Source organism: Phyllobates terribilis, unplaced genomic scaffold (assembly GCF_046119375.1).
Source record: "Phyllobates terribilis strain yellow unplaced genomic scaffold, ASM4611937v1 Scaffold_4__5_contigs__length_816908805, whole genome shotgun sequence".
Lineage (NCBI taxonomy): Eukaryota > Metazoa > Chordata > Amphibia > Anura > Dendrobatidae > Phyllobates > Phyllobates terribilis.
Window position 1 is genome coordinate 750245456 of NW_027362764.1, and position 24400 is coordinate 750269855.

A 24400-nucleotide genomic window follows, 5' to 3' on the forward strand; every position below is an offset into this window, starting at 1 on the left:
ACCTCCTCCAAAATGGAGGTGCCCGAGCAAAAGTTGTTGCACAGTGTTTCTGACCTCTGCTTCAGCCCTCAGGTCCCGCTGCTAGCCTGACTACCAGTCTTGCCCGCCAGCCTGTTACCTGCCGTGCCAGCCAGTCCGCTCACCTGGGAGCACTTGCCTGTTGCCTGCCTGTTACCAGCCGTGCCTGCCAGTCCACTCACCTGGGAGCACTTGCCTGTTGCCTGCCTAATTACCTGCCGTGCCTGCCAGCCCGCTCACCTGGGAGCACTTGCCTGTGACCTGCCTCTTACCTGCTTGTTACCTGCCGTGCCTACCCGGAGACTCCTGCCGTCACTTGCCGTGACCACCTAGAGATTCCTGCCGTCACTTGCCGTGACCACCTGCCAGCCCACCTAAAGGCTCCTGCTGTCACTTGCCGTGTCTACCTGATAGCCTACCTGGAGGCTTCTGCTCATCAGCCTGGCTGCTGTGCCTACCTGCTGTTCCGGTCAGTCCCTGCCATCTGTACCGTGGGAGTCACCTGCTCCCTTACAAGGTCGTCCCCAGAGTAGCACCTGGTCCCTCGGCTTGGTCCCTCCCTGGTCACGGAGTTGTTAGCCGCCGTACGACCAGGGTCGGTCCGGGTTGATACTTAGTTACGCCCCTCTAGGTCCCTCCTTGCACCGTAGCACAGAGGTTCAACCCCCCGGACCCGTAACAGCTTTTATACCATGTGATATATGATACCCCCCCTGGTATTGGTTGCGCCTTGCTGCTACTTTCCATGTCCTCTGCCCATGTCTGTTTTATATGTATTGTCGATTTGTAATTGTTAATAAAGTTTTTAAAAAAATCTTTTTTACTCAATTGAAAAACTCCGTGTCCTCTGTATTTCTCATGTTCTTTGGAGTTCTTTGCTTGTAGTGGCGCACGACCGATTCCACGGACGTGTGTGCCCTCAGGCAATATGTTTTTGGGACTTTTTGCTATAATTAATGTCTCTGTGTTTTTCACAGTTTATCCCGTTGTCCACATGGATTATAGGGCCCGTGATGTCACATGGCTCTCATCTTTAAATGATGTGTGTAAGGAGGATATGGATACCAACACCAATGATATTGGTCCGAATATACAATCTATGATGTTACAGCTTAAGGACCTGATTAGGAAGAGAACACGCACGTGGTGGAATCACTTTTTTCTTGATAGATATATTCATCGGGGGCTAATTCCTAGGGGACTTCGTGTCCAAGTGCTTCCCTCATTTCCCATTGATGATGACAACCTTAACCCCTTAAGCCCCGGAGCATTTTTCGTTTTTGCATTTTCGTTTTTGCTCCCCTTGTTCCCAGAGCCATAGCGTTTTTATTTTTTGGTCAATATGGCCATGTGAGGGCTTATTTTTTGCGGGACGAGTTGTACTTTTCAACGCCATTACTAGTTTTATCATATCCTGTACGGGAAAACAGGAAAAAAATTCCAAGTGCGGTAAAATTGCAAAAAAAGTGCAATACCCCAGTTGTTTTTTATTTATTTTTTTTACCATGTTCACTGAATGCTAAAACTGACCTGCCCTTCTTATTCTACAGGTCATTACGAGTTCATAGACACCAAACATGTATAGGTTCTTTTATATTTAAGTGGTGAAAAAAAATTCCAAAATTTGGTAAAAAAAAAAATAAAAAAATAGCGCCATTTTCTAAGACCCGTAGCGTCTCCATTTTTCGTGATCTGGGGCTGGTTGATGGCTTATTTTTTGCGTGCCAGGCTGACGTTTTTATTGATAACATTTGGGGTAGATCCGATGTTTTGATCGCCCGTTATTGCATTTTATTGCAATTTTGCGGCGACCAAAAAACGTAATTCTGGCGTTTAGAATTTTTTTCTCGCTACGCCGTTTACCGATCGGAATAATTCTTTTTTTATTTTGATAGATCGGGCGATTCTGAACGCGGCGATACCAAATATGTGTATGTGGGGTTTTTTTATATATATTTTATTTTGAATGGGGCGAAAGGGGGGTGATTTAAACTTTTATATTTTTTTATTTTTTTTTATATTTTTAAAAACTTTTTTTTTTTACTTTTTGCATGCTTCTATAGTCTCCATAGGAGACTAGAAGCAGCAACTGTCCGATCGCCTCTGCTACATACAGGGGACCAGCAGATCCCCTGCATGCAGCAGAAATGGTCCTGTGCTATGAGCGCCGACCACTAGGTGGCGCTCATAGCGACAAGATCATGACAACCACAGGCGTCTGCTGCAGACCCTGGGTTGTCATGCACGCCCATCGGCGACCCGCGATCACGTGACGGGGTCGCCGGTGGGCGGGGCTTATGACGCGCTACCCGGAAGCGCGCGTTAAATGCTGCTGTCGGAGATTGACAGCAGCATTTAACTGGTTAACAGCCGCGGGTGGATCGCGATTCCACCCGCGGCTGTTGCGGGCACATGTCAGCTGTAAGAATCAGCTGACATGTGCTCGGTTCAGTGAGGGCTCAGCGCCGGAGCCCTCACTGAACCGGCGGTACGCAGATATGCGTACTAATACGTCCCCGGTAAGTAAGGGGTTAAAGACAAATGGGAGGAATGTACTAATACATGTTCTCGGGGGTTCCTTCTGCTTCTTAGAGATCAGAATCAGACTTCTATCACTGAGATGGAGAAGGAGATCGAGGCTCTCTTGACATGCCTCAAACAAGAACTTACGGCGGTATCTGCATTTAAGCAACTAAATGATGAAATTGATGCAGATATTCAGTCCTTGGCAGATGAACTTCAAAAGGTCAAAACAAAGAAATTTCAGAGAGACGTTAATGACCTGAAGACCAATAGGGTATATAAATGGAGGAACCCCCAAAGGGGGTCACGCCCACATTCTAGGGGCGACATGTCCTCCAAATCAAGATCCTCATCTCTCCGCTCGGATATTTCGAGTGATCAGACAACTCCCATCCCCAAAATTGTCAAATCTGGATCAAATAATGGCACTTACCGTGTCACAACCCGACAGAATACCAAACGTCAGGCCCCCATGAGTGGACAGTTGGGGAGCGATACTCAGGGAGGCCTACAGGTGATTAACCTCTCCACGTATACCTTCTCTGAGCCTGAATTACAGGTGCTTCGTATAGGTTTAACCTTTTCACCTTCTAATGGGTTTCATTTTTTCACAGCCCTCAAGGACTTAAATCTCTTTTCACGCAAATTAATCCTAAAGAAACTTCACTTTAAGGATACGACTACTCCCCTTATGATGAGCCCTGCCGAGAAGGAGGCTTTACAAAGGCTCCTGTAGCCAGAGGTAGGTTTCCTCCATATGTTTTTCGCAAATCTACACGTTTCCCCCCCCTATCGATTAGTCCTGCAGTTGAGATCTTCACTAAACTGGTCTCTGAGGATTTTAAGAAATTGTCCACTGCACGTGGACATGATAATCTTACGGGTCCTCACAGAGCAGCTATATCTAAACTTCAGTCATATCCTGACTTAGTTTTTAAACAAGCAGATAAAGGGGGGAATATCGTGGTATGGCCGTGTGCTCTCTACGAAAAAGAGGCATTACGCCAGTGACGTGAGAAAAACACCTACACCAAACTAGCATATAATCCATTGTCCTCCTTTTCGGCAGAACTCCAATCTATTCTAGGTAAGGCTTTTGAGGCTGATATCATTACAAAAAAGGTCCTAGATGGACTCACAGTACGCTTCCCTAAAATTTCTACTTTTTATTTATTGCCCAAGATCCACAAGGGCGCCGTCAACCCACCGGGACGTCCGATCGTGTCAGGGGTGGAGAGTCTCTGCGAACCTATCTGCAAATTTGTGGATTTTTATCTCAAGTCTCTCGTGGAGACTCTCCCATCATACATCAAGGACACGGCGGACGTCCTCACCAGGTTTGACGGTGTCTTTGTGGATTCTGACACCTTTTTAGTTACAGCTGATATAGAAACCCTTTATACGTGCATAGCCCATGCGGATGGGTTGGAGGCGGTCCGCCTTTTTCTCGGGGCCTTCAACCTGGACGGCCCTCTTTGCGGGTTTATTCTCGAGTTGCTGCGGTTCATTTTGACTCATAATTTTTTTTATTTTTAAAGATCAATATTACCTCCAGCAGCGCGGCACGGCCATGGGTGCGGCCTGCGCGCCCTCGTACGACAATCTCTTCCCGGGCTCATGGGAGAGATCTCTCTTTGGTGATGAGGGCGCGTGGGCCACCGCCCATGTGCTATGCTGGCATAGATACATAGATGACATTCTGTTTTTATGGAGGGGTACACCGCAGCAGCTTGAGAAGTTCATGGGAGAGATCAACACCAATAATTTGAATATACGCTTGACCTACAAAGCGGACCCTGCCAAAATTGACTTCCTTGACGTCAGCCTGGAGGTTGACAGTGATTTCTCCATCAGGACTGACGTCTTTAGGCAATCAACAACCGTGAACTCTTTGATTCACGCCTCCTCTGCACATAACCCCGCAACTATTAGGGCCGTCCCGGTTGGACAGTTCCTGAGGGCTAGGCGGATCTGTTCCTCCTCCCAGTGTTTTGAAGATCAGGCCATGACTCTCAGGACGAGGTTTCTGTAGTGCCGGCGTCCCTGCCCTCTGCTAGGCAGGGACGCTGCTCCCCTCACCGCTCTGCCCCGTGCCCGGCGTCCCTCTCCCGCTCTGCTGTCAGCGCGCGCTCCTTCCCGGCGTCCTCCTCCCGCTCTGCTCTCAGCGCGCGCTCCTTCCCGGCCCCTGTGCTTAGGGCGCGCGCGCGCGCGCTCCCCTCCTCTTAAAGGGGCCGCGCGCGCCGTCCTAAGGAGTCCCCGGCCAATGGCCGGAGGACTTCATCACATATAAGGCACCTCCTCCAAAATGGAGGTGCCCGAGCAATGTTGTTTGCACCTGTGTCTCACCTGTGCTTCAGCCCTCAGGTTCCGTTGCCAGTTACCTGCCAGTTACCTGTCAGATTCCTGCCTGATTACTTGCTACCTGTCTGCTAGTCTGAGGTCCGACGGTCTGCCTTACTACTCCTGTCAGTCTGTCTAAGGACCAGCCTGCCCGCTCACCTGGGAGCGCACCTCAGCTGCCTGCTTGCCTGAGGTCCGACGGTCTGCCTTACAACTCCGGTCAGTCTGTCTATGGACCAGCTTGCCCGCTCACCTGGGAGCGCTTCTCCATTACCTGCCTGCTTACCAGCCCGGAGGCTCCGCTGTCACTTGCTGTGACCACCAGCCACTCCAGACTCTTGCCCGCTCACCTGGGAGCGCTTCTCCGCTACCTGCCCGCTTGCCTACCCGGAGGCTCCGCTGTCACGTGCTGTGACCACCAGCTGTTCCAGAGACTCTTGCCCGCTCACCTGGGAGCGCTTCTCCGCTACCGGCCTGCTTGCCTGCCCGGAGGCTCCGCTGTCACGTGCTGTGACCACCAGCTATTCCTGAGACTCTTGCCCGCTCACCTGGGAGCGCTTCTCCGTTACCTGCCTGCTTGCCTACCTGGAGGCTCCGCCGTCACGTGCTGTGACCACCTGCTATTCCAGAGACTCTCGCTTGCTCACCTGGGAGCACACACTCTCCATCTGCCTTGCTAGCCTACCTGGAGGTTCAGCCATCTCAGGTCGTACCTACACTTTATCCAGAGACTGCCCCGATCACTTGCCGTGTCCTCCTGCCCGTACACCCAGAGACTGTCCTGGTCACCTCCTGTGACTGCCTGCCTGGTCGCCACCCGCTCCCTTACAAGGACCGCCCCCTTGTATTGTAGCCCAGAGGTTCCGCCTCCCAGACCCGTTACAGTTTGCTCGGGCCATGGAACCCGGTGGCACCCAAGCTCCCTCGCTCTCGGACCTGTGTCATGAACTGTCCCGTCAAAGGTCCCAACAGGAGTCCATCCTGGGTCACCTGCGGAATGTCAATACTCGCCTGGACACTCTGACTGCTCCACCGACAACCTCCGCCAGTGCCATGTCTCGCAATCCGGCAGCTCCGCTGCCCACTAATACCATGGTATCCTACCCCGGACCCCGGCTTTCTGCACCTCCTCGCTTCGGAGGCGACTCCGTCCAGGCTCGGGGCTTCATAAATCAGTGCACCCTGCACTTTGAACTATTGTCCCACCAGTTTAACTCCGACCGAGCCAAAATTGCATTCATCATGTCCCATCTCACCGGGGAGGCTCTGGCCTGGCTAAATCCTCTGTGGGAAAGAGGAGACCCCCTGGTGTCCAACTTGCCTGCTTTTCTCACGGCTTTCCGGAAAGTCTTCGACGAACCCGGACGGAAGACCTCATCCGCATCATCATTGCTACGCCTCCGTCAGGAAAGTCTCACCGTGGGCCAATAAGCCATACGGTTCCGTACCCTTGCCTCGGAGCTGGCCTGGGATAACGACGCTCTGGTTTCCGTCTTCTGGGAGGGTCTGTCCGGCCGTATTAAAGATGAACTTGCCGGTCGGGACATTCCTACCACTCTCGATGACTTAATAACTCTTGCCACCCGGATTGACCTACGGTTTCAGGAGCGTGCCAGAGAGGTCACCCGTGAGAGGAGGTTACTACGTCTAGCTCCTACTTTTCAGAAACCCGTCACTCCTTCTGTCTCTAACCAGGTACACCCTCCTGAGCCTATGCAGGTCGACCAGACCAAGATGGTCAAGACCCGTCAGGACTTACGCCGTGCCGAGGGGACCTGCTTCTACTGTGGCAGTAAGGAGCACCGGATCCGTGCCTGCCCGGAGAGGTCGGGAAACGCCTGTGTCTAGGTTCGCTCAGAGAGGTCCACCTAGACAAGAATAAATCCTCTCCATCCCTGCTGTTGTCAGTTTCAATCGTCTACGGGGAGAACCGTTATTTCGAACTAGCCCAACTGGACTCTGGAGCAGCCGGGAATCTTATTTCACAGTCCCTGGTAGAGAAATACCGCATCCCCACCAAACCTCTGGCTGTACCCTTGTCTGTGGCTGCCGTGGATGGGGGGCTCTTACCACGCCCCATCCAACTCATCACCGAATCCATTACTCTGCAGGTGGAGGTGGGAATGCTGCATTCTGAAAGTATCTCCTTTCATGCTCTGCCTGGACTCTCTCACGCCCTCTTGCTAGGTCTGCCTTGGCTCCAGAAACATGCACCCGTGCTTGACTGGCAAACCGGAGAAGTCCTTCGCTGGGGACAAGACTGTCATAAGTCCTGCCTGGTTCCCGTCCATCCCGTCCGTCCCTCTCCTACCCCAGCTAATCTACCTGGACTTCCGATTCCTTATTGGTCTTATGCTGATGTCTTTAATAAAAAGGAGGCAGAGACATTACCCCCTCATAGACCATACGACTGTCCCATCGACCTGTTACCCGGTACTACTCCTCCCCGTGGGCGTATTTATCCTTTATCCGCTGCTGAGACCCGGTCGATGTCCGAATATATTGAGGAGAATCTGGCCAGGGGATTCATCCGGAAATCTACCTCCCCGGCGGGAGCAGGCTTCTTTTTCGTCAAAAAGAAGGACGGCTCTCTCCGTCCCTGTATAGACTATAGAGGCCTAAACCAGATCACGGTGAAGAATAAGTACCCCCTTCCGCTCATTCCAGAATTATTTGATCGTCTGAGGGGGGCTAGAATCTTCACCAAACTAGACCTCCGTGGGGCGTACAACCTGGTTCGTATCCGTCAGGGGGATGAATGGAAGACGGCATTCAACACCCGGGACGGCCACTATGAATACCTGGTAATGCCCTTTGGTCTCTGTAACGCTCCTGCCGTCTTTCAAGAGTTGGTCAATGACATCTTCCGGGATCTTCTCTACTCCTGCGTAGTGGTGTACCTGGACGACATCTTGGTCTTCTCTCCGGATCTCCAGACTCACCGGAGGGACGTTCGTCAGGTCCTGCTCAGGCTCAGGCAGAATCACCTCTTCGCTAAATACGAGAAGTGCCTCTTTGAGCAGACCTCGCTTCCGTTTTTGGGCTACATTATTTCTCAGACCGGCCTACGAATGGATCCAGAGAAACTGTCTGCCATCGAGAAATGGCCCCGACCGGAGGGGTTGAAGGCCATTCAGCGGTTCCTGGGCTTCGCCAACTACTACCGCCTCTTCATACCACACTTCTCTTCCCGGACTGTCCCAATTTCCGCGCTCACCCGTAAGGGTACTAATCCCAAAGAGTGGCCGCCCGAAGCAGAAGAAGCCTTTCTTTCCTTAAAACAGGCCTTCTCTTCCGCCCCGGTGCTGCATCGCCCGGACGGCAATAAGCAGTTCTTCCTGGAAGTGGACGCCTCCTCCTCTGGAGCTGGAGCGGTACTTACTCAAAAATCTTCTTCCGGGAGGATGGTAACTTGCGGCTTCTTCTCTAAACTCTTCTCCTCCTCAGAGCGCAATTATTCCATAGGAGATCGAGAGTTATTGGCCATCAAATTGGCATTAGAGGAGTGGCGTTACCTGCTTGAGGGGGCTCTTCACCCGGTAATAATTTACACTGACCACAAGAACTTGGCTTACCTCCAGCATGCCCAGAGACTTAACCCGCGCCAAGCCCGGTGGTCCTTGTTTTTTGCTCGTTTTGATTTTGTCCTTCATTTTCGCCCGGCTGACAAAAACGTCAAGGCGGACGCCTTGTCTCGATCCTTTCTGGTATCTGATCTCGAGGAAGATCCGAAACACATCATCGATCCCGCCAGAGTAATGCAGGTGGCTCCCGTGAGTCTAAATCGTCTCCCTCCCGGAAAGACGTTCGTATCAGTACCTGATCGGGAGAAGATCCTTCACTGGGGTCACTCGTCTAAACTGGCTGGCCACGCTGGTCAGAAGAAGACCCTCCAGCTTATTTCCCGGCACTACTGGTGGCCTACCCTGCACAAGGATGTAATAGACTTTGTTTCTGCCTGTGTGTCCTGCGCTCGCAACAAGGTTCCGAGACATCTGCCAGCCGGTCGCCTCCTTCCGCTCCCAGTACCTGCTGCCCCCTGGCAGCATATTGCAATGGACTTCATAACTGACCTCCCACTCTCTGCCGGTTGTACGGTCATTTGGGTGGTCGCTGACCGCTTCTCCAAGATGGCTCATTTCGTTCCCCTGCCAGGCCTCCCGTCTGCACCCGAGCTAGCTAGAGACTTTATTCGTCACATCTTCCGTCTTCATGGCCTGCCCCTCCACATCGTGTCGGATCGTGGGGTACAGTTCACCTCACGCTTCTGGAGAGCCACTTGTAAACTACTAGACGTCACCCTGGACTTCTCTTCCGCTTACCACCCACAGTCCAATGGTCAAGTGGAGCGGATCAATCAGAACCTGACCAGTTACCTCCGGCACTTCGTTAATGCCCACCATTCTGACTGGGTGGATCTCCTACCATGGGCCGAGTTCTCTTACAATAATCACGAGAGCGAATCCTCCTCCAAATCCCCGTTTTTTGTAGTCTTTGGTCAGCATCCTCGGATTCCTTTTCCTGTCTCCACCTCGGTGGACAACCCGGCTGCGGAATCTCTCGTTAGCAAATTTTCCTCCATTTGGGAGAGTACCCGATCCGCACTCCTTCAGTCGTCCGAACGGATGAAAAGACACGCTGACAAAAAACGCCTGGATCCTCCTCAATTTCGTCCAGGAGATAAGGTCTGGCTCTCATCTAAATATGTTCGACTCAAGATACCTTCTTACAAGTTAGGGCCTCGGTTCATCGGTCCTCTGGAGGTCATCAGTCAGATCAACCCGGTGGCCTATAAATTGAAACTCCCGGCCAACTTACGGATCCCTAACTCCTTCCATGTATCTCTCCTCAAACCTGTGGTACTTAACTCTTTTTCCAAGTCTACAGGTACGCCTCCTGCTCCGGTTTCTGCTGAGAACGAGTTTGAGGTAGAGAGCATTCTTGCCACCAAAAGGGTAAGAGGAAAGACCTTTTTTCTGGTAGATTGGAAGGGGTTTGGTCCTGAGGAGAGAACGTGGGAGCCCCGGGAGAACATCCATGCCCCTCTCATCCTAGCTAAATTTCTGTCTGGCCTAAAAAAGGGGGGGCCTAAAGGGGGGGGTACTGTAGTGCCGGCGTCCCTGCCCTCTGCTAGGCAGGGACGCTGCTCCCCTCACCGCTCTGCCCCGTGCCCGGCGTCCCTCTCCCGCTCTGCTGTCAGCGCGCGCTCCTTCCCGGCGTCCTCCTCCCGCTCTGCTCTCAGCGCGCGCTCCTTCCCGGCCCCTGTGCTTAGGGCGCGCGCGCTCCCCTCCTCTTAAAGGGGCCGCGCGCGCCGTCCTAAGGAGTCCCCGGCCAATGGCCGGAGGACTTCATCACATATAAGGCACCTCCTCCAAAATGGAGGTGCCCGAGCAATGTTGTTTGCACCTGTGTCTCACCTGTGCTTCAGCCCTCAGGTCCCGTTGCCAGTTACCTGTCAGATTCCTGCCTGATTACTTGCTACCTGTCTGCTAGTCTGAGGTCCGACGGTCTGCCTTACTACTCCTGTCAGTCTGTCTAAGGACCAGCCTGCCCGCTCACCTGGGAGCGCACCTCAGCTGCCTGCTTGCCTGAGGTCCGACGGTCTGCCTTACAACTCGGGTCAGTCTGTCTATGGACCAGCTTGCCCGCTCACCTGGGAGCGCTTCTCCGTTACCTGCCTGCTTACCAGCCCGGAGGCTCCGCTGTCACTTGCTGTGACCACCAGCCACTCCAGACTCTTGCCCGCTCACCTGGGAGCGCTTCTCCGCTACCTGCCCGCTTGCCTACCCGGAGGCTCCGCTGTCACGTGCTGTGACCACCAGCTATTCCAGAGACTCTTGCCCGCTCACCTGGGAGCGCTTCTCCGCTACCGGCCTGCTTGCCTGCCCGGAGGCTCCGCTGTCACGTGCTGTGACCACCAGCTATTCCTGAGACTCTTGCCCGCTCACCTGGGAGCGCTTCTCCGTTACCTGCCTGCTTGCCTACCTGGAGGCTCCGCCGTCACGTGCTGTGACCACCTGCTATTCCAGAGACTCTCGCTTGCTCACCTGGGAGCACACACTCTCCATCTGCCTTGCTAGCCTACCTGGAGGTTCAGCCATCTCAGGTCGTACCTACACTTTATCCAGAGACTGCCCCGATCACTTGCCGTGTCCTCCTGCCCGTACACCCAGAGACTGTCCTGGTCACCTCCTGTGACTGCCTGCCTGGTCGCCACCCGCTCCCTTACAAGGACCGCCCCCTTGTATTGTAGCCCAGAGGTTCCGCCTCCCAGACCCGTTACAGTTTCTTCAACATGGCTATAGAAAACGCTCAATTAAAAAGGGGTACAACAGAGCTAAGGCAACACCTCGCTCCCAACTTTTATATGGCCACAAGCAAATTAAATCAGTGGAAGGCCAGACACGATTTATTACCTCTTACAATACAAAGTGGAATGACATGCGGGCAATTCTTAAAAAACATTGGCCCATACTCCTTACAGAACCCTCTCTTGTGGGGTTCATTGGAGACTTTCCTTCTATGACATCCAGGAGAGCTAGAAACCTTAGCTATTTAATTTTTAAGAGCCACTATGTCCCTACCAACAAGACCTTCTTCTCTTCATTCCAACCTACGTTGGGTTGTTTTCCGTGCGGCCATTGCCTGGCCTGCGCTAAAGTCTTGCGAACTCGAACTTTTGACTCTGCAGCAGGTGATAAACGGTATCAAATTCAACACCGTATCTCCTGCAGTTCCACTAATGTCATCTATTATGCCACTTGTGATTGTCCACTTATTTATGTTGGTCTCACATCTAGGGAACTCAGAGTCAGAGTTCGGGAACACATAAGGGACATTGCCGCGGCCAGGTCAGTGATGGACCCCTCTGAGTTAAAAACTCTTTCCCGCCATTTTCGCCAATTCCATGATTGTAATCCTTCATCACTCTCTATTCGTGGCATTGACGTTGTTCATCTTGGGGCAAGGGGTAGTAATTTCAAACTCATCTTGGCCCAACGTGAAACGAAGTGGATTGTCACATTGGACACGATGGCCCCCGAGGGATTAAATGAGACCCTCAGTTTAGCCCCACCGCCTCGATGCCCAGGATAGTAGCGGGAGGGGCCTGGGAGCAGGAGAGCCGAAGAGGAGAGCAGGGGCTGCACTGCAGCATCACACTCAGCAGACAGGGCCGCATGTCTGCTAAAAGTGACGTCACAGTGCGCCCTGCACTGCAGCCTCCCGCCTTAGGAGCGCGTCTGTACTGTACAGGTAGTGTAATATTTGTGTGTGTTTGTATGAATTTGTGTGTATATGCCTGTGTGTGTATATATGCCTGTGTGTGTGTATGCCTGTGTGTGTATATGCCTGTGTGTGTGTGTATATGCCTGTGTGTGTGTGTATGCCTGTGTGTGTATATGCCTGTGTGTGTATATGCCTGTGTGTGTGTATATGCCTGCCTGCGTGTGTGTATATGCCTGCATGTATGTACAGTGTGTGTGTGTGTGTATATGTCTGCATGTGTGTGTATATATACCTGCATATGTGTGTGTAGTGTGTGTATATGCCTGCATGTGTGTGTATATATACCTGCATATGTGTGTGTAGTGTGTGTATATGCCTGCATGTGGTGTGTGTGTGTGTGTGGTGTGTTTATGCCTGCATGAGTGTGTGTGTGTATATACCTGCATGCGTGTGTGTATATGCCTGCATGTGTTTGTGTGTATGTATTTGAGTGCCTGCATGTCTACGTGTGTATATGTGTCTTCACACGTGTGTGCATGCTTCCCTGCATGTCTGCATTTTTGTGTGTGATTGTCTGAGTGTGTCTGTGCATGACTGCGTGTGCATTTCTGTGTGTGCTTGCCTGTGTGTGTACGTGTCCCCATTTCTGTGAGTATCTGTATCTGCGTGTGTATATTAGGGCTCTTTCACATGTCCTGACATTTACGGGACTGGAGATATCCGTGTCCATCTGTGTGTCATCCGTGTGACACATACCGGCGCTTGGGAATCAGTGTACAGTTAGCGCTGCTCCCAAGAGCCGGGTGCTGAGCGCTGCTCTCATCATAGATCCCTGTCGGTGCTGCGATCAGCAGCAGCAGGGTCAATGATGAGAGTAGTAGTCTACTCCCGCCGTGTCCAACTGTAAAAATAGGAATAAAATAAAAAAATCCTTATACTCACCTCTCCTAAGTGTCACCCGCTGTAATCCGTGCGAGCGCTCACGCCAAGGGGAATGACTCCTGCAGCGAGCGGGCCCCGGAGCTGCGCTCAGTGATTGACAGGGCACCGCTTGTTGAGCGCAGCTCCGGGGTCCACTCGCTGCAGGAGTTATTCTCCTTGGAGCGAGCGCTCGCACTTATTATAGCGGGTGACACTTAGGAGAGGTGAGTATAAGGATTTTTTTATTTTATTCCTATTTTTACAGTTGGACACGGCGGGAGTAGACTACTACGCTCATCATTGACCCTGCTGCTGCTGATTGCAGCGCCGGCAGGGATCTATGATGAGGGCAGCGCTCAGCACCCGGTGCTTGGGAACAGCGCTAACTGTCATCAGTGTGCGGGACGTTTTGCGGGAGGTGCAGCAGGTAAAAAACAGACATGTCAGCGTGTTTTGCCCATGGACACCACATGGTCTGTCTGTGGAAAGTGGACACACACTGACATGTGCACATTCATTTGAATGGGTCTACGTGTACCAATGTCTCTGGTACGTGTGGAAACTGTCACCGCACGTACTGACGTGTGAAAGAGCCCTTAGTATGTGTCTGTGTGCGCTTGTTTTCGTGTGTGTAAGCGCGCTTCTGCATGTCTGTGTGCTCTTCCGAAGATTTCTTATACAGTACAGACCAAAAGTTTGGACACACCTTCTCATTTAAAGATTTTTCTGTATTTTCATGACTATGAAAATTGTACATTCACATTGAAGGCATCAAAACTATGAATTAACACATGTGGAATTATATACTTAACAAAAAAGTGTGAAACAACTGAAAATATGTCTTATATTCTAGGTTCTTCAAAGTAGCCACCTTTTGCTTTGATGACTGCTTTGCACACTCTTGGCATTCTCTTGATGAGCTTCAAGAGGTAGTCACCGGAAATGGTTTTCACTTCACAAGTGTGCCCTGTCAGGTTTAATAAGTGGGATTTCTTGCCTTATAAATGGGGTTGGGACCATCAGTTGTGTTGTGCAGAAGTCTGGTGGATACACAGCTGATAGTCCTACTGAATAGACTGTTAGAATTTGTATTATGGCAAGAAAAAAGCAGCTAAGAAAAGAAAAACGAGTGGCCATCATTACTTCAAGAAATGAAGGTCAGTCAGTGCGAAAAATTGGGAAAACTTTGAATGTGTCCCCAAGTGCAGTTGCAAAAACCATCAAGCGCTACAAAGAAACTGGTTCATATGAGGACCGCCCCAGGAAAGGAAGACCAAGAGTCACCTCTGCTTCGGAGGATAAGTTTATCAGAATCATCAGCCTCAGAAATCGCAGGTTAACAGCAGCTCAGATTAGAGACCAGGTCAATGCCACACAGAGTTCTAGCAGCAGACACATCTCTACAACAACTGTTAAGAGGAGACTTTGTGCAGCAGGCCTTCATGGTAAAATAGCTGCTTGGAAACCACTGCTAAGGACAGGCAACAAGCAGAAGAGACTTGTTTGGGCTAAAGAACACAAGGAATGGACATTAGACCAGTGGAAATCTGTGCTTTGGTCTGATGAGTCCAAATTTGAGATCTTTGGTTCCAACCACCGTGTCTTTGTGCGACGCAGAAAAGGTGAACGGATGGACTCTACATGCCTGGTTCCCACCGTGAAGCATGGAGGAGGAGGTGAGATGGTGTGGGGGTGCTTTGCTGGTGACACTGTTGAGGATTTATTCAAAATTGAAGGCATACTGAACCAGCATGGCTACCACAGCATCTTGCAGCGGCATGCTATTCCATCCGGTTTGTGTTTAGTTGGACCATCATTTATTTTTCAACAGGCCAATGACCCCAAACACACCTCCAGGCTGTGTAAGGGCTATTTGACCAAGAAGGAGAGTGATGGGGTGCTACACCAGATGACCTGGCCTCCACAGTCACCAGACCTGAACCCAATTGAGATGGTTTGGGGTGAGCTGGACCGCAGAGTGAAGGCAAAAGGGCCAACAAGTGCTAAGCATCTCTGGGAACTCCTTCAAGATTGTTGGAAGACCATTTCCGGTGACTACCTCTTGAAGCTCATCAAGAGAATGCCCAGAGTGTGCAAAGCAGTCATCAAAGCAAAAGGTGGCTACTTTGAAGAACCTAGAATATAAGACATTTTCAGCTGTTTCACATTTTTTTGTTAAGTATATAATTCCACATGTGTTAATTCATAGTTTTGATGCCTTCAGTGTGAATGTACAATTTTCATAGTCATGAAAATACAGAAAAATCTTTAAATGAGAAGGTGTGTCCAAACTTTTGGTCTGTACTGTATTTGGGGAGAGATGGGAGAGAAATTTTAGGAGACAGAATGGGGAGATGTATGAAGAAACGGTATGGTGAACTAGGGGAGGGGTGGGAATGGGCGTGGGAACAGAATGGGGATGTATGAGGAAACAGTATGGAGATTGGGGGAATAGTGTGAGGAGACAGTATGGAGGGAGAAAAGTGTGAGGTGACACAGCACAGAGACTAGGTAGTGTGGGGGACGGTATAAAGATGCAGCAGTATGGGGGGAACAGTGTGAGGGCACAGCAAGGAGGGAACAGTATGCTGAGGAGGGGGAGTGTGATGAAGGGGCACAGTATAGAGACTGGGCAGTATAGGGGGGACACAGTGTGAGAGGACAGTGTGAAGAGGGGGCCCAGTATGGTAAGGAGAGGACAGTGTGGAGAGCAGGTACCATAAGAGGGGTAGAGTGTATGTCATGTTTTGTGCAGGGAGCATTGTAAGAGTTAGGTTTATTCAGGGGCTCAGTGTACATATTTTTATTCAGGAGCATTATAATGACACTGCTATCTTTAAGGGCATCGTGTCGGGATGTGCTGCAGAAGACCAGGGAAGATGGAAGTCTGCAGAGACGAGCTGTGGATGAGAAAAGTCATCATGGAGTCTGGACAAGAGGAAGAAAAGAAAGAGAACGACTCTAATCAGAGAAGCCGTCTCAGGTAAGACACCTAGATGTAAATGTTCATTTGTGATCCTGCCTGTGTCTCATCAGTACTGTGGTTCCTGTATGGTCCGCAGTCTGATGATGACTGATAACAACTCCCAGTATCTCTATTGTTAATTACATACTGGGAGTTGTAGGTTTATGCGATACAAAGATATAGGTCTGACCTGACATTACAATTGATGGTGGTTCAGATGATGTATTCATGTACTGATGTGTTTGTGCGCGTCGGCGTGTTTGTGCGCGTCGGCGTGTTTGTGCGCGTCGGCGTATCTGGAATAATATGTATTTTTGTAAGATGCGTGTATGTAACTGTGCATTGTGGTGTGTAATAACATTCATATGCTTGAGGCACCTTTACTAAATCTATTAGGTCTCTTTCACATGTGTTAGGGAATTCCATTTGTCTTTCCACATTTAGGAACAGACAAGTGAAATTTGATAACCTTGTCATAACTGTCACCATTGGGATGTGCTTGTATGAAGCGGGTTCAGGAGCTGAGCCTGCTCCATACCGGGCAGATGTCGGCTGTGTTACATAGCCGGCATCTGCATGTAACAGCAGTGATCAGAGCTCACCTTGATTGCTGCTGTTTTGAGTATTTAAGTGCCCTTGTCAATCACTGACAGCGGCATTTAGATAGCACAATGGCGGGTGCATGCAGTCACCTGTTCCCTTCAGCCCCCTGTGACGCAGTTGCAGGTTGCTGATGGGTTGCCAGTATTGCTGAGTGAGCGTGGTCGGATAAGAGACATTACAGTCACCGCGAACTACAAAGTGAGCGTGCTGCAATAACGTCCGGCACCTTGATTGTGACTCTTCCATGGAGCCCAACCTCAGGCTGAGCTTCATTGAATGACTAACATGGCAGCAGCACCTGGCAACTAGTGCTGAGCGAGCGTGGTCGTATAAGGTGTGATCCCAGCATGCTCGGGTGTTATCTGAGTATCTTGTAGTGCTCTGCTAATATGCTCGAGTCCCTGGGGTAGCATGTTTTGCGGCGGTAGACAGAAGCAACACATGCAGGGATTACCTAACAAACAAGCAATTGCTGCATGTGCTGCGTCTGTCTACCGCCGCAAAACATGCTACCCCGGGGACTCGAGCATATTAGCAGAGCACTACAAGATACTCAGATAACACCCAAGCATGCTGGGATTACACCTTATCCGACCACGCTCGCTCAGCACTAGTTGCCAGGTGCTGCTGCCATGTTAGTCATTCAATGATGCTCAGCCTGAGGTTGGGCTCCATGGAAGTGTCACAATCAAGGTGCCAGACGTTATTGCAGCACGCTCACTTTGTAGTTTGCGGTGACTGTAATGTCTCCCTCCTTGCACCGACCAAATAACAGGAAGCGAGTGGCGACAGGGAGAATAAAATGTAATTTTCTCCGTGTAGCCAACGCTTTTCCAATAAGCCGTCTAACCAGGCTTTAAACCCTATTTACCTGCAGATTACCCCTATATCTGCAGACAAATAGCGTTTTTCAAGGTGACAAGTTACCATTAAAGGGACTCTGGCAGTACGGAATGACTGTTCGAACAAAGTCCTGCAGCTCAGTGCTTGACAGCGTGGCCAATCATGTAACTATAGTGCATTATAGAAAAGCATAACAAGTAATAAAACCGTTTATGGTGGGCTGTAGTGTGGGCCCCTAGAGTTAGTTCCCCTGGTGGGCCCTAGGCACCCCAGTCCGACCCTGAGGCCATGCTAAATGCTTTAGTTCTATATGAAACCCAAGCTTGATGATTCTGTTAGCTTTTATACCATGCGATATATGATACCCCGCCTGGTATTGGTTGAACCTTGCTGCTACTTTCCATGTCCCTCTGCCCATGTCTGTTTTATATGTATTGTTGATTTGTAATTGTTAATAAAGTTTAAAAAAATCTTTTTTACTCAATTGAAAAACTCCCGTGTCCTCTGTATTTCTCCTGTGTTGTATTAGTCTGAACCCTCTCCTTTATCTCAGTAGTCCAGAACCTTGAAGCTGTACCTGCGGCACCTGAACCCTGACACTGCTTCTATGCTACCTGAACCCTGACCACGCTCCTGCGGTACTTGAGCCTTAGGCTGTGTGCCCACGATGCGTTTTTTAAGCGTTTCCGCAGCGGCAAAAACACTGCAGAAATGCTTAAAAAACGCATGGTAGAAGGCCTGCCATGTTCCCCAATGATAATCCGCATGTGCTGTGCACATGCTGCGGAAATTTCCACTGCGGATTATCATTGCGGAAAAAAACGCAGCACTACCAATTATTTTGCGGAAGTGCTGCGTTTTCGCCGCCATTGACTTGCATTAGAACGCATGGATTACGCATCACTGCATATGTAGATGCGCATTCCATGCGTTCAAATGTGCGGATGGTACCCAGGTATAGAGGAGAGGAGACTCTCATCCAGACCCGGGGTACCATAGAAACTGTAAAAAAAAAAGAATAAAAAAATAAATAAATATGATACTTACCTTCTGACCGCCCCCGATGCGCTCGTCCTCCCTTGCCAGCAAATCGCGATGGACTGAAGGACCTGGGCTGACGTCATAGTCATGTGACGGGTCACGCGACGCTGACGTCGGCAGGTCCTTCAGTGCAGTGTACCGCGATCTGCCTGCAGTCAGCACCGAGCGAAGCAAGACTGAGGGGGCCATCGGAAGGTAAGTATAGATTTATTTTTTTACATTCTCTCGGGTCACACTCCATGCCGTTTGCATGGATTTATATAGTGTGACCAAGTTGACAAGCACTTTCCAAGTGATGCTAAAATCGCTGGAAAGCACTTGTCAACCTGCATGCGGAAATGCAAGTGAAGAACGCTTCACATCCGCATGTCCCTGGCAGGAAAAATGCATGTACAATCCGCATGCGTTTTTTTCTGCCAGGGAGATGCAGAAACGCTCTCCTCCGGACCCGGGTACCATAGAACCTGTGAAAAAAGAATAAAATAAAAAATAAATATTATACTTACCTTCTGATGGCCCCCGGTGTCTTTATCCGATGCGTCCTGGCTTGCCGGAAGCTCGCGATGGTCTGAAAAGGACCTGCCGTGACGTCATTTAGTCATGTGACGGGTCACGCGACCGCTGACGTCGGCAGGCCATCAGAAGGTAAGTATATATTTTTTATTTTTTACCATTCTTTTACGGTCACACTATATAAATCCATGCTGTTTGCATGGATTTATATAGTGTGACCAAGTTGACAAGCACTTTCCAAGTGATGCTAAAATCGCTTGGAAAGCGCTTGTCAACCCGCATGCGGAAATGCAAGTGAAGAACGCTTCACATCCGCATGTCCCTGGCAGGAAAAATGCATGTACAATCCGCATGCGTTTTTTTCTGCCAGGGAGATGCAGAAACGCTCAAGAAAAATCCGGAGCATTTCTGCATCGTGGGCACATAGCCTTACACTGCTTCAGCGGTACCTGAACTCTGACACTGCTCTGGTGGTACCTGAGCCTGACACCGCTCCTGTGGTACCTGAACCCTGAGGCAGCTCCAGCTGTACCTGAGCCTAACACTGCACACCTGGACGCCGCACCGGCGGTACTTGAACCTAAAGCCGCTCCAGCAGTACCCAAGCCTATAACCATTCTGGAGGTACTTGTACAAGCACCAGTGTCTGTCCTGGTTAGCGTTCCAGAGTCCATACTGTCGGAGCCTGTTTCCGTATCCGAATCCTGTCCTGCCAGTGACTCTGAGTCTGTGTCCTTCCTGCTTGGTAACCCAGAACCTGTGTTGTCTGGACAGAGTCCGAATCCTGCCCTTCCAGTGACTCTGAGCCAGTGTCCGTGTCTGCGATCCGGACTCAGCAGCTAGTGTCAGCAGCTGCGGTAACGGGGACTGCCTAGGAGTGGTACCTGGCAGCTACCTGCAGCTCAAGTTTAACTCCACCGTCAGGAGCTCTAGTGAACACCAGGAGGTAGCCGCTTAGCTACGCCACTCGTAGGTAAGCCTGGATCTTGGCACAGTGGGTGCACAATCCATGTGTGTGACAGTTTGCTCAGGCCATGGACCCCAATGATCCCAAGACCCCTCTTGCCTCAGAGTTGTATCAAGAGTTGATCTGTCAGTGAGGTCAGCAGGAAAAAAATGTTGTCCTATCTGCAGACTATGAATACCCGGTTGGATGCTCTGACCATGGCTGCTTCATCCACTCCAGTCCAAGTAGCAGCAACCTTGGCAGGGAGTACTCAGCCTGCAACTTAGGTACCTGGAACGAATCTTCGTCTGTTGTTCCGTCACATTAGGACGGGGATCCTAAGGTGTGCTGTGGTTTCCTGAATCAGTGCACTCTGCACTATGAAATATTGGCACATCAGTTTCCCTCTGAACAGGCTAAAGTGGGATTCCTGATGTCCCATCTAGAGATGCCCTAGCGTGGCTCAACCCCTTCTGGGAGAGAAGGGACTCTGTGACATTGGATCTGCAGGCCTTCCTGTTGGCTTTCTGAAAGATCTTTGATGAGCCAGGTCATATGTCTTCTGCTGCATCTTCCCTTCTCAGACTATGTCAGGGTCATCTGTCTGTAAGGGCTCTTTCACGTGTCTGGATATTTCCGTTACTGGAAAAAACAGTTCCGGAGATATCCGTATCCGTGTGTATGATACGTGATACGTGCATGATTCCTGTGCCGGCTGTGTGCCTCATCAGTATCACATGTACCGGCGCCTGGGAATCAGCGGTACAGTTAGCGCTGTTCCCAAGCGCCGGGTGCTGAATGCTGCCCTCATCATTGTCCCCTGTCGGCGTTGCGATCAGCACTAGCAGGGGACAATGTTGAGAGTAGTATTCTGCTCCAGCTGTCTCCAAAACCTGTAAAAATAATAAAATAAAAAAATCCTTATACTCACCTGTCCTAGGTGTCCTACGCTGTAATCCATCTGACCACACACGCTAAGGCGCAGAGGAGAATGACTCACTCCAGCGAGCGGGCCCCTGATCTGTGCTGAGCTCACCGAGCGCTGTCTTGTCACTCACTGAGCTCAGCGCAGGTCAGGGGCCTGGAGTGAGTCATTCTCCTCTGCTCCTCAGCGTGTGCAGTCAGATGGATTACAGCGTGGGACACTTAGGAAAGGTGAGTATAAGGATTTTTTTATTTTATTCTTATTTTAACAGGTTTTGGACACAGCGGGGGCAGAATACTACTCTCAACATTGTCCCCTGCTCACGCTGATCTCAGCGCAAGCAGGGAACAATGTTGACAGATATCTGTAGCCCCCGGCACTTGGGGACAGTGCGAACTGTACCGCTGATTCCCAGGCGCCAGTACGTGTCACACGGATGACACATGGATGTCATCCGTGTGTCATCAGTGTGCACATGTGCGGGATGTTTTGCAGCCTGTGCTGTGGGTAAAAAACGGACATGTCAGCGTGTTTTGCACACGGACACATGGTCCGTGAAAGCACAATGACATTTGAACAGACCCATTCATTTGAATGGGTCTACATGTGTTAGTGTCTCCAGTACATGTGAAAACTGTCACCACACGTACTGCAGAAACTGACATGTGAAAGAGCCCTAAGCAAGTATGCCGTCTGCACCCTGTCTTCCGAACTAGGCTGGAATGACGAGGCTTTAGTAGTCACCTTCTGGGAGGGTTTGTTCGGAAGGATCAAGGATGAACTGGCTGGTCGAGACATCCCTGCTACCCTAGATGATCTGATTTCCCTGGCAATCCGCATAGACATCAGGTTCCAGGAACGGTCCAGAGAGGTGACGCGTGAGTGGAATCTGTCACAGATGGCCCCGTTCTTCCAGAGACTGCTCCTTCCCCAGCCTTCTGAGACAGCGGTCTACTCTGAACCTATGCAAGTCAACCGTGTGAAGCTGACCGAGCAGCAGCAGAAACACCGTTGTGCCAAGGAACTGTGCTATTGCTGCGCTAGCACAGAACATCATATCCATTCATGTCCTGAGAAGTCGGAGAAACTCTAAAGCCTTGAGTCTGTAGGAGAAGTAACCATGGGCGGGAGTAATTCCTCTCCATCGTTGACCCTGAATGTATCTGTATCATGTGGATGCACCCGCTGTGTTGAGACGGCCTACCTCGACTTCGGTTCAGTTGAAAATTTTTTGCACCAAGCCGTGGTCGATCAGCATCAGATTCCCATCTGACGCCTCCAGAGTCCTTTGATGGTGTCCTCAGTCGAGGAGAAGGCCTTATCTAAATTCATTTAAGTCATTAAAGAGCAGGTGAAGCTTCAGGTAGGAATGCTGCATATGGAGAAGATTGCTTTTTATGTGCCGCCTGGTCTGTTGCGCTATGTTTGCCATCCGCTCGTTGGTCGTATTTTGACATCTTAAATGGGAAGGAAGCAAAGACGTTGCCTCTGCACCGACTGTATGATGGTTCCATTGACTTGCCTTCGGGATCCCCTCCTCCTTGAGAACATATCATCCCAGAACCTGAATCGAAGATGGACCAGGAGAAAGTATCTTCAATTCTTTCCCTAGAACAGGTGTTCTCTTCTACTCCTGTGATCCTGATGCCCGAAGGTAAAGCCTATTTTCTGGTGGTCTGGAGAAAATTCGGCCTCGAACAGAACTCGGAGTCCATTGGCCTGTTATTGGCATACTCTCCACCTCAAAGATGTATAATTCCGGACACCGAATTGAAGATGGACATGGAGAAAGAATATGCGATTCTTATTATTAAACAGGTTCTCTCTTCTACTTCTGTGGTCCACTGGCCCGAAGGTCTAGTGGTCTGGAGAGGATTTGATTCTAAAGAGAAATTGTGGGAGTCCAAGGAGGGTATTGATGCCTTGAAGAAGAGGGGGCGTTGTGACGGGGTGTGCGACACAGCAGGAAGGGACACCAGGCCGATGATCAATCCAACGAGATTTATTGAGGCAGGGAAAATAGAACATCAAATATCAAGATTGTTCCTTAGAGTCCACAATGAGTCCAAGCCAAAAGGGAATAGTTCCGGGGGAGCCACTCGGCAATCTGACGCCAGGGAAAAGGTAGAAATAATCCTGGGATGAGTTCGATGGATCCAACAGATGAGGGACACAACACAATCCCACGTGGCAGCTTCTAACCATCCACACACGGGCAGCAGGATCTTGCCTCAGCATAAGATCCTAGCCCTTTTCACGGCAGCACACAATTAACTAGCCAAAACCATGTGTCTAGTGTTCTGTGTCCTGGGATCAGCCCATCGATGGGGGAGGGGTCCCACCTATTTTGAACATGTGGCTACCTTGAGAAGTTTCCAGAAGCTACAGGCTTATTTTGGATGAGTCCTATGCTGAAAAGAACAAAGACAGAATCCCCCACTAGATGTTGACCCAGGCCTGATTACATTGCAGTCCATGAACACAGGCCGGGGGAGGGACACGCTGTTACAACCCCTTCCCCCCTCAATTTGTGTACGGACTAGTGACCTCTACAGGTTGCTTGTCAAGTACACGTAGTCATGGCTGACCTGACTCAAGGCTCCTCCTGCCTGGACAACCCGTCCGCATTTTGGTGTTGGCTGCCTCTTCTATATTGTATTGTAAAGTTATAGGGTTGCAGAGCCAGGCTCCATCCTAGTAAGCATCTATAGTCCCCAGAGACTCTGTTTAGCCAGGTGAGTGGATTGTGATCAGTAACCACAGTGAATTCTCGTCCATACAGATATGGCTTTAGTTTCCTAAGGGCCCATACTACAGCCAGGCATTCCTTTTCAACAGTTGCATAGGCCACTTCCTGGTCCAGCAGTTTCCTGCTGAGGTAGGCAATGGGGTGCTCCTCCCCAGCTGCATTCACCTGGCTGAGTACAGCTCCAAATCCATAAGAAGAGGCATCTGTCTGCACATCAAATCTCCTCTTGTAGTCTGGAGCAGCCAGAACAGGGTCGCAGACCAGGGAGTCCTTCAGCTGGTTAAAAGCCTCATCACAGGATGGAGTCCAGGTCACCACCCTGGGCATCGTTTTCTTGGTGAGGTCTGTAAGAGGCTTGGCCACAGTGCTGAAATGAGAAACAAATTTTCGGTAATAACTAGCAGTGCCCAAAAAAGCCATAACTTGTTTCTTGGTTTGCGGTACAGGCCAATCTCTAATGGCCTGGATTTTGGCAGGTTCAGGCCGTAGCTCCCCCCCTCCTACTCTATGCCCTAGGTACTGGACTTCACCCATCCCCAATTGGCATTTATCGGGTCGAATGGTTAGGCCAGCTGCAAGAATCCAGTCAAGAACAACTGCTACTTGATTCAAATGTTCCTCCCACGTCTGGCTGAAGATGGCAATATCACCTAAATAGGCACAAGCAAAGTCGTCATATCCCCGGAGGATCTGGTCCACCATTCTCTGAAAGGTTGCAGGTGCATTCTTCATTCCGAAAGGCATGTTTAGAAATTCAAAGAGACCAAAGGGGGTTATAAAATCCGA